Genomic DNA, 9,970 nt, shown 5'->3' with positions numbered 1-9,970 from the left:
TGCCCCACTCCAAAAATATAGAACTAGGAATAGATATAGTCCTTGGTTCACTCCAGACCTGACTGCCCTTGACCAGCACAAAAACATCCTGTGGCGTTCTGCATTAGCATCGAATAGCCATCGTGATATGCAACTTTTCAGGGAAGTTAGGAACCAATATACACAGGCAGTCAGGAAAGCTAAGGCTAGCTTTTTCAAACAGAAATTTGCATCCTGTAGTACAAACTCAAAAAAGTTCTGGGACACTGTAAAGTCCATGGAGAATAAGAGCATGCATCTCTGATCAGTATGGTTATAACTCCCCGTTGACCTCTGATTAGTTATTAGCAGTATGGTTATAACTCCACCTTGACCTCTGATTAGTTATTAGCAGTGTGGTTATAACTCCACCTTGTCCTCTGATCAGTGTGGTTATAACTCCACCTTGTCCTCTGATCAGTGTGGTTATAACTCCCCCTTGACCTCTGATTAGTTATTAGCAGTGTGGTTATAACTCCACCTTGTCCTCTGATCAGTTATTAGCAATATGGTTATAACTCCACCTTGACCTCTGATTAGTTATTAGCAGTGTGGTTATAACTCCACCTTGTCCTCTGATTAGTTATAAGCAGTGTGGTTATAACTCCACCTCAACCTCTGATCAGTGTGGTTATAACTCCACCTTGTCCTCTGATCAGTGTGGTTATAACTCCAACTTGTCCTCTGATCAGTGTGGTTATAACTCCACCTTGACCTCTGATTAGTTATTAGCAGTGTGGTTATAACTCCACCTTGTCCTCTGATCAGTATGGTTATAACTCCACCTTGACCTCTGATTAGTTATTAGCAGTGCGGTTATAACTCCACCTTGACCTCTGATTAGTTATTAGCAGTGTGGTTATAACTCCACCTTGACCTCTGATCAGTATGGTTATAACTCCACCTTGACCTCTGATTAGTTATTAGCAGTGTGGTTATAACTCCACCTTGACCTCTGATTAGTTATTAGCAGTGTGGTTATAACTCCACCTTGTCCTCTGATCAGTGTGGTTATAACTCCACCTTGACCTCTGATTAGTTATTAGCAGTATGGTTATAACTCCACCTCGACCTCTGATTAGTTATTAGCAGTGTGGTTATAACTCCCCCTTGTCCTCTGATTAGTTATTAGCAGTGTGGTTATAACTCCACCTTGTCCTCTGATCAGTGTGGTTATAACTCCACCTTGTCCTCTGATCAGTGTGGTTATAACTCCCCCTTGTCCTCTGATTAGTTATTAGCAGTATGGTTATAACTCCACCTTGTCCTCTGATCAGTATGGTTATAACTCCACCTTGACCTCTGATTAGTTATTAGCAGTGTGGTTATAACTCTACCTTGACCTCTGATTAGTTATTAGCAGTGTGGTTATAACTCCACCTTGACCTCTGATTAGTTATTAGCAGTATGGTTATAACTCCACCTTGTCCTCTGATCAGTATGGTTATAACTCCACCTTGACCTCTGATTAGTTATTAGCAGTGTGGTTATAACTCCACCTTGACCTCTGATTAGTTATTAGCAGTGTGGTTATAACTCCACCTTGTCCTCTGATCAGTGTGGTTATAACTCCACCTTGACCTCTGATTAGTTATTAGCAGTGTGGTTATAACTCCACCTTGACCTCTGATCAGTTATTAGCAGTATGGTTATAACTCCACCTTGACCTCTGATCAGTTATTAGCAGTGTGGTTATAACTCCACCTTGTCCTCTGATCAGTATGGTTATAACTCCACCTTGACCTCTGATTAGTTATTAGCAGTGTGGTTATAACTCCACCTTGACCTCTGATCAGTGTGGTTATAACTCCACCTTGACCTCTGATTAGTTATTAGCAGTATGGTTATAACTCCCCTTGTCTTCTGATTAGTTATTAGCAGTGTGGTTATAACTCCCCCTTGTCCTCTGATCAGTTATTAGCAGTGTGGTTATAACTCCACCTTGACCTCTGATCAGTATGGTTATAACTCCACCTTGTCCTCTGATGAGTTATTAGCAGTGTGGTTATAACTCCACCTTGTCCTCTGATCAGTGTGGTTATAACTCCACCTTGTCCTCTGATCAGTGTGGTTATAACTCCCCCTTGACCTCTGATTAGTTATTAGCAGTGTGGTTATAACTCCACCTTGTCCTCTGATTAGTTATTAGCAGTGTGGTTATAACTCCACCTCGACCTCTGATCAGTGTGGTTATAACTCCACCTTGTCCTCTGATCAGTGTGGTTATAACTCCACCTTGACCTCTGATTACTTATTAGCAGTGTGGTTATAACTCCACCTTGACCTCTGATCAGTGTGGTTATAACTCCACCTTGACCTCTGATTAGTTATTAGCAGTGTGGTTATAACTCCACCTTGTCCTCTGATCAGTGTGGTTATAACTCCACCTTGACCTCTGATTAGTTATTAGCAGTATGGTTATAACTCCACCTCGACCTCTGATTAGTTATTAGCAGTGTGGTTATAACTCCCCCTTGTCCTCTGATTAGTTATTAGCAGTGTGGTTATAACTCCACCTTGTCCTCTGATCAGTGTGGTTATAACTCCACCTTGTCCTCTGATCAGTATGGTTATAACTCCACCTTGACCTCTGATTAGTTATTAGCAGTGTGGTTATAACTCCACCTTGACCTCTGATTAGTTATTAGCAGTGTTGTTATAACTCCACCTTGACCTCTGATTAGTTATTAGCAGTGTGGTTATAACTCCACCTTGACCTCTGATTAGTTATTAGCAGTGTGGTTATAACTCCACCTTGTCCTCTGATCAGTGTGGTTATAACCCCACCTTGTCCTCTGATCAGTGTGGTTATAACTCCACCTTGTCCTCTGATCAGTGTGGTTATAACTCTACCTTGACCTCTGATTAGTTATTAGCAGTATGGTTATAACTCCACCTTGTCCTCTGATCAGTATGGTTATAACTCCCCCTTGACCTCTGATTAGTTTTTAGCAGTGTGGTTATAACTCCACCTTGTCCTCTGATCAGTGTGGTTATAACTCCACCTTGTCCTCTGATCAGTGTGGTTATAACTCCACCTTGTCCTCTGATCAGTGTGGTTATAACTCCACCTTGTCCTCTGATCAGTTATTAGCAGTGTGGTTATAACTCCACCTCCACCTCGACCTCTGATTAGTTATTAGCAGTGTGGTTATAACTCCACCTCGACCTCTGATTAGTTATTAGCAGTGTGGTTATAACTCCACCTTGACCTCTGATTAGTTATTAGCAGTGTGGTTATAACTCCACCTTGACCTCTGATCAGTTATTAGCAGTGTGGTTATAACTTCACCTTGTCCTCTGATCAGTTATTAGCAGTGTGGTTATAACTCCACCTTGACCTCTGATCAGTGTGGTTATAACTCCACCTTGTCCTCTGATTAGTTATTAGCAGTGTGGTTATAACTCCACCTCGACCTCTGATCAGTGTGGTTATAACTCCTCCTTGTCGTCTGATCAGTTATTAGCAGTGTGGTTATAACTCCCCCTTGTCCTCTGATTAGTTATTAGCAGTGTGGTTATAACTCCACCTTGTCCTCTGATCAGTGTGGTTATAACTCCACCTTGTCCTCTGATTAGTTATTAGCAGTGTGGTTATAACTCCACCTTGTCCTCTGATTAGTTATTAGCAGTGTGGTTATAACTCCACCTTGTCCTCTGATCAGTGTGGTTATAACTCCACCTTGACCTCTGATCAGTTATTAGCAGTATGGTTATAACTCCACCTTGACCTCTGATTAGTTATTAGCAGTGTGGTTATAACTCCACCTTGTCCTCTGATTAGTTATTAGCAGTGTGGTTATAACTCCACCTTGACCTCTGATCAGTGGGGTTATAACTCCACCTTGACCTCTGATTAGTTATTAGCAGTATGGTTATAACTCCCCCTTGTCCTCTGATTAGTTATTAGCAGTGTGGTTATAACTCCCCCTTGTCCTCTGATCAGTTATTAGCAGTGTGGTTATAACTCCACCTTGACCTCTGATCAGTATGGTTATAACTCCACCTTGTCCTCTGATGAGTTATTAGCAGTATGGTTATAACTCCACCTTGTCCTCTGATCAGTGTGGTTATAACTCCACCTTGACCTGTGATCAGTGTCGTTATAACTCCACCTTGTCCTCTGATCAGTGTGGTTATAACTCCACCTTGACCTCTGATCAGTGTGGTTATAACTCCACCTTGTCCTCTGATCAGTGTGGTTATAGCTCCACCTTGTCCTCTGATGAGTTATTAGCAGTATGGTTATAACTCCACCTTGTCCTCTGATCAGTGTGGTTATAACTCCACCTTGACCTCTGATCAGTGTGGTTATAACTCCACCTTGTCCTCTGATCAGTATGGTTATAACTCCACCTTGTCCTCTGATCAGTTATTAGCAGTGTGGTTATAACTCCACCTCGACCTCTGATCAGTTATTAGCAGTGTGGTTATAACTCCACCTTGTCCTCTGATCAGTGTGGTTATAACTCCACCTTGTCCTCTGATCAGTGTGGTTATAACTCCACCTTGTCCTCTGATCAGTTATTAGCAGTGTGGTTATAACTCCACCTCCACCTCGACCTCTGATTAGTTATTAGCAGTGTGGTTATAACTCCACCTCGACCTCTGATTAGTTATTAGCAGTGTGGTTATAACTCCACCTTGACCTCTGATTAGTTATTAGCAGTGTGGTTATAACTCCACCTTGACCTCTGATCAGTTATTAGCAGTGTGGTTATAACTCCACCTTGTCCTCTGATCAGTTATTAGCAGTGTGGTTATAACTCCACCTTGAACTCTGATCAGTGTGGTTATAACTCCACCTTGTCCTCTGATTAGTTATTAGCAGTGTGGTTATAACTCCACCTCGACCTCTGATCAGTGTGGTTATAACTCCACCTTGTCCTCTGATCAGTTATTAGCAGTGTGGTTATAACTCCACCTTGTCCTCTGATTAGTTATTAGCAGTGTGGTTATAACTCCCCCTTGTCCTCTGATTAGTTATTAGCAGTGTGGTTATAACTCCACCTTGTCCTCTGATCAGTGTGGTTATAACTCCACCTTGTCCTCTGATTAGTTATTAGCAGTGTGGTTATAACTCCACCTTGACCTCTGATTAGTTATTAGCAGTGTGGTTATAACTCCACATTGACCTCTGATCAGTTATTAGCAGTGTGGTTATAACTCCACCTTGTCCTCTGATCAGTTATTAGCAGTGTGGTTATAACTCCACCTTGACCTCTGATCAGTGTGGTTATAACTCCACCTTGTCCTCTGATTAGTTATTAGCAGTGTGGTTATAACTCCACCTTGTCCACTGATCAGTGTGGTTATAACTCCACCTTGTCGTCTGATTAGTTATTAGCAGTGTGGTTATAACTCCACCTTGTCCTCTGATTAGTTATTAGCAGTGTGGTTATAACTCCACCTTGTCCTCTGATCAGTGTGGTTATAACTCCCCCTTGTCCTCTGATTAGTTATTAGCAGTGTGGTTATAACTCCACCTTGTCCTCTGATCAGTGTGGTTATAACTCCACCTTGACCTCTGATCAGTTATTAGCAGTATGGTTATAACTCCACCTTGACCTCTGATTAGTTATTAGCAGTGTGGTTATAACTCCACCTTGACCTCTGATCAGTGTGGTTATAACTCCACCTTGACCTCTGATTAGTTATTAGCAGTGTGGTTATAACTCCACCTTGACCTCTGATTAGTTATTAGCAGTGTGGTTATAACTCCACCTTGACCTCTGATTAGTTATTAGCAGTGTGGTTATAACTCCACCTTGACCTCTGATCAGTATGGTTATAACTCCACCTTGTCCTCTGATCAGTATGGTTATAACTCCACCTTGTCCTCTGATCAGTGTGGTTATAACTCCACCTTCTCCTCTGATCAGTATGGTTATAACTCCACCTTGTCCTCTGATCAGTATGGTTATAACTCCACCTTGTCCTCTGATCAGTATGGTTATAACTCCACCTTGACCTCTGATTAGTTATTAGCAGTGTGGTTATAACTCCACCTTGTCCTCTGATTAGTTATTAGCAGTGTGGTTATAACTCCACCTTGACCTCTGATCAGTATGGTTATAACTCCACCTTGACCTCTGCTCAGTATGGTTATAACTCCACCTTGTCCTCTGATTAGTTATTAGCAGTGTGGTTATAACTCCACCTTGTCCTCTGATTAGTTATTAGCAGTGTGGTTATAACTCCACCTTGTCCTCTGATCAGTGTGGTTATAACTCCCCCTTGTCCTCTGATTAGTTATTAGCAGTGTGGTTATAACTCCACCTTGTCCTCTGATCAGTGTGGTTATAACTCCACCTTGACCTCTGATCAGTTATTAGCAGTATGGTTATAACTCCACCTTGACCTCTGATCAGTTATTAGCAGTGTGGTTATAACTCCACCTTGTCCTCTGATTTGTTATTAGCAGTGTGGTTATAACTCCACCTTGACCTCTGATTAGTTATTAGCAGTGTGGTTATAACTCCACCTTGACCTCTGATTAGTTATTAGCAGTGTGGTTATAACTCCACCTTGACCTCTGATTAGTTATTAGCAGTGTGGTTATAACTCTACCTTGACCTCTGATCAGTATGGTTATAACTCCACCTTGTCCTCTGATCAGTATGGTTATAACTCCACCTTGTCCTCTGATCAGTGTGGTTATAACTCCACCTTCTCCTCTGATCAGTATGGTTATAACTCCACCTTGTCCTCTGATCAGTGTGGTTATAACTCCACCTTGACCTCTGATCAGTGTGGTTATACCTCCACCTTGACCTCTGATCAGTGTGGTTATAACTCCACCTTGTCCTCTGATCAGTATGGTTATAACTCCACCTTGTCCTCTGATCAGTGTGGTTATAACTCCACCTTGTCCTCTGATTAGTTATTAGCAGTGTGGTTATAACTCCACCTTGACCTCTGATCAGTATGGTTGTAACTCCACCTTGACCTCTGATCAGTATGGTTATAACTCCACCTTGACCTCTGCTCAGTATGGTTATAACTCCACCTTGACCTCTGATCAGTTATTAGCAGTGTGGTTATAACTCCACCTGGTAATAATGAAGGGTGACGGGACCAGACTGGTAATAATGAAGGGTGACGGGACCAGACTGGTAACAATGAAGGGTGACGGGACCAGACTGGTAATAATGAAGGGTGACGGGACCAGACTGGTAATAATGAAGGGTGACGGGACCAGACTGGTAATAATGAAGGGTGACGGGACCAGACTGGTAATAATGAAGGGTGACGGGACCAGACTGGTAATAATGAAGGGTAAAGGGACCAGACTGGTAATAATGAAGGGTGACGGGACCAGACTGGTAATAATGAAGGGTGACGGGACCAGACTGGTAATAATGAAGGGTGACGGGACCAGACTGGTAATAATGAAGGGTGAAGGGACCAGACTGGTAATAATGAAGGGTAAAGGGACCAGACTGGTAATAATGAAGGGTGACGGGACCAGACTGGTAATAATGAAGGCTGACGGGACCAGACTGGTAATAATGAAGGCTGACGGGACCAGACTGGTAATAATGAAGGGTGACGGGACCAGACTGGTAATAATGAAGGGTGACGGGACCAGACTGGTAATAATGAAGGGTGACGGGACCAGACTGGTAATAATGAAGGGTGACGGGACCAGACTGGTAATAATGAAGGGTGACGGGACCAGACTGGTGATAATGAAGGGTGACGGGACCAGACTGGTGATAATGAAGGGTGAAGGGACCAGACTGGTAATAATGAAGGGTAATGGGACCAGACTGGTAATAATGAAGGGTGACGGGACCAGACTGGTGATAATGAAGGGTGACGGGACCAGACTGGTGATAATGAAGGGTGACGGGACCAGACTGGTAATAATGAAGGGTGACGGGACCAGACTGGTAATAATGAAGGGTGACGGGACCAGACTGGTAATAATGAAGGGTAATGGGACCAGACTGGTAATAATGAAGGGTAATGGGACCAGACTGGTGATAATGAAGGGTAATGGGACCAGACTGGTAATAATGAAGGGTAATGGGACCAGACTGGTAATAATGAAGGGTGACGGGACCAGACTGGTGATAATGAAGGGTAATGGGACCAGACTGGTAATAATGAAGGGTAATGGGACCAGACTGGTAATAATGAAGGGTAAAGGGACCAGACTGGTAATGCAGTAAGGTGTGATAAGATTTCAGATGGTCATAATCTTTTATCTGTCTGATGAGAAGGCTGTAGAAATAGTATACCTAAAGCAGTCTATATTGAGATTATGGATTAAAAAAATGACCTGGGAACTAATACATTGATTTCTAAACTGAAACATGAAATAATTTATACAACTTGGAGAGGCCTGAGTCAAATGACTTCTTTATTGTAATATCTTGAATTACAACAGACTGGGCTTTTACTGCCATCTAGTGGAAAACTGTCATCCTAAATCTTAAAACAAGTCATATGACTGTATATATATCCATAGTTACACCTCGAAGAACAACACAGTCTATACCATACTGCTGGAATGGGCTTCCAAACTGCTGTTCTACCTCGCATCAGCCAAAACCTCTGAGGCCAGTAATGTAAGTATACCAGACATGATGCTATGGTTTTTAACTGTGTGTATTAATTTTATTTCTATATTGTTTTTCTTTAACCTTTTATTTAACTAGGCAAGTTAGTTAAGAACATTTAAGAACATTTTTATTTACAATGACGGCCTAATGGGGAACAGTCTTGTTCAGGGGCAGAACGATATACGGGGCAGAACGACAGATTTTTACCTTGTCAGCTCGGGGACTCAATCCAGCAACCTTTTGGTTACTAGTCCAACACTCTAACCACTAGGCTACCTGCTCTAACCACCAGGCTACCCGCTCTAACCACCAGGCTACCCGCTCTAACCACCAGGCTACCCGCTCTAACCACTAGGCTACCTGCTCTAACCACCAGGCTACCTGCTCTAACCACCAGGCTACCCGCTCTAACCACCAGGCTACCCGCTCTAACCACCAGGCTACCCGCTCTAACCACCAGGCTACCCGCTCTAACCACCAGGCTACCTGCTCTAACCACCAGGCTACCTGCTCTAACCACCAGGCTACCCGCTCTAACCACCAGGCTACCCGCTCTAACCACCAGGCTGAGGGAGATGCAGTATGTTCGACTTAGTGGTCCTGATACCAATATATTCAGCAATGTTAACATCAGAACCAGAAAAACATGGATTTTTTATAAACGGTGTAACGGATGTGAAATGGCTAGTTAGTTAGCGGTGGTGCGCGCTAATAGCGTTTCAATCGGCGACGTCACTTGCTCTGAGACCTTGAAGTAGTTGTTCCCCTTGCTCTGCAAGGGCCGCGGCTTTTGTGGAGCGATGGGTAACGATGCATCGAGGGTGGCTGTTGTCGATGTGTGCAGAGGGTCCCTGGTTCGAGCCCAGGTAGGGGCGAGGAGAGGGACGGAAGCTCAACTGTTACAATGGCACACCAAAAACAGTTATTTGTTCTCGGTAGAAATGTGCATTGCAACAGGGTATACAGAAAGCACAAAGTTGAATGTTCCACTTTTCATGACAATATCTCTGTGTTGTAGGCTACTTGTTCCTTTTTTGGTATGTGGACAATCTTTATATTGTGTAAACTGAAATGAAAATGCACTGTCATTATAGGCTATGTGAATTAATGATCATGTGTTTTGAAGTACTGTTAGCCAGTCTTTTTTTAATGCTAATTCTTCTGTAGATTGACATTGGGGAGTTGGTCTCTATAGCTATTTTTAAAGTCCTTATGTGTGACTTATCACAATAAAAAAGGTAGATCAACAATCAGTCTGCTTGTCTGCAAATCAATTATTTCTAGGATTTTTTTTGTTTTGTCTCTGCCAGATTCAGAAGGATTTCGTGATGATTCAGTAGACTAGAATGCTATTCTAAAGTTTTTCCCATGGGGCAGCGGGG

The sequence above is a fragment of the Salmo trutta genome, unplaced genomic scaffold (assembly GCF_901001165.1).
Source record: "Salmo trutta unplaced genomic scaffold, fSalTru1.1, whole genome shotgun sequence".
In the NCBI taxonomy this organism is placed as follows: domain Eukaryota; kingdom Metazoa; phylum Chordata; class Actinopteri; order Salmoniformes; family Salmonidae; genus Salmo; species Salmo trutta.
This window is presented reverse-complemented; position numbering follows the sequence as displayed.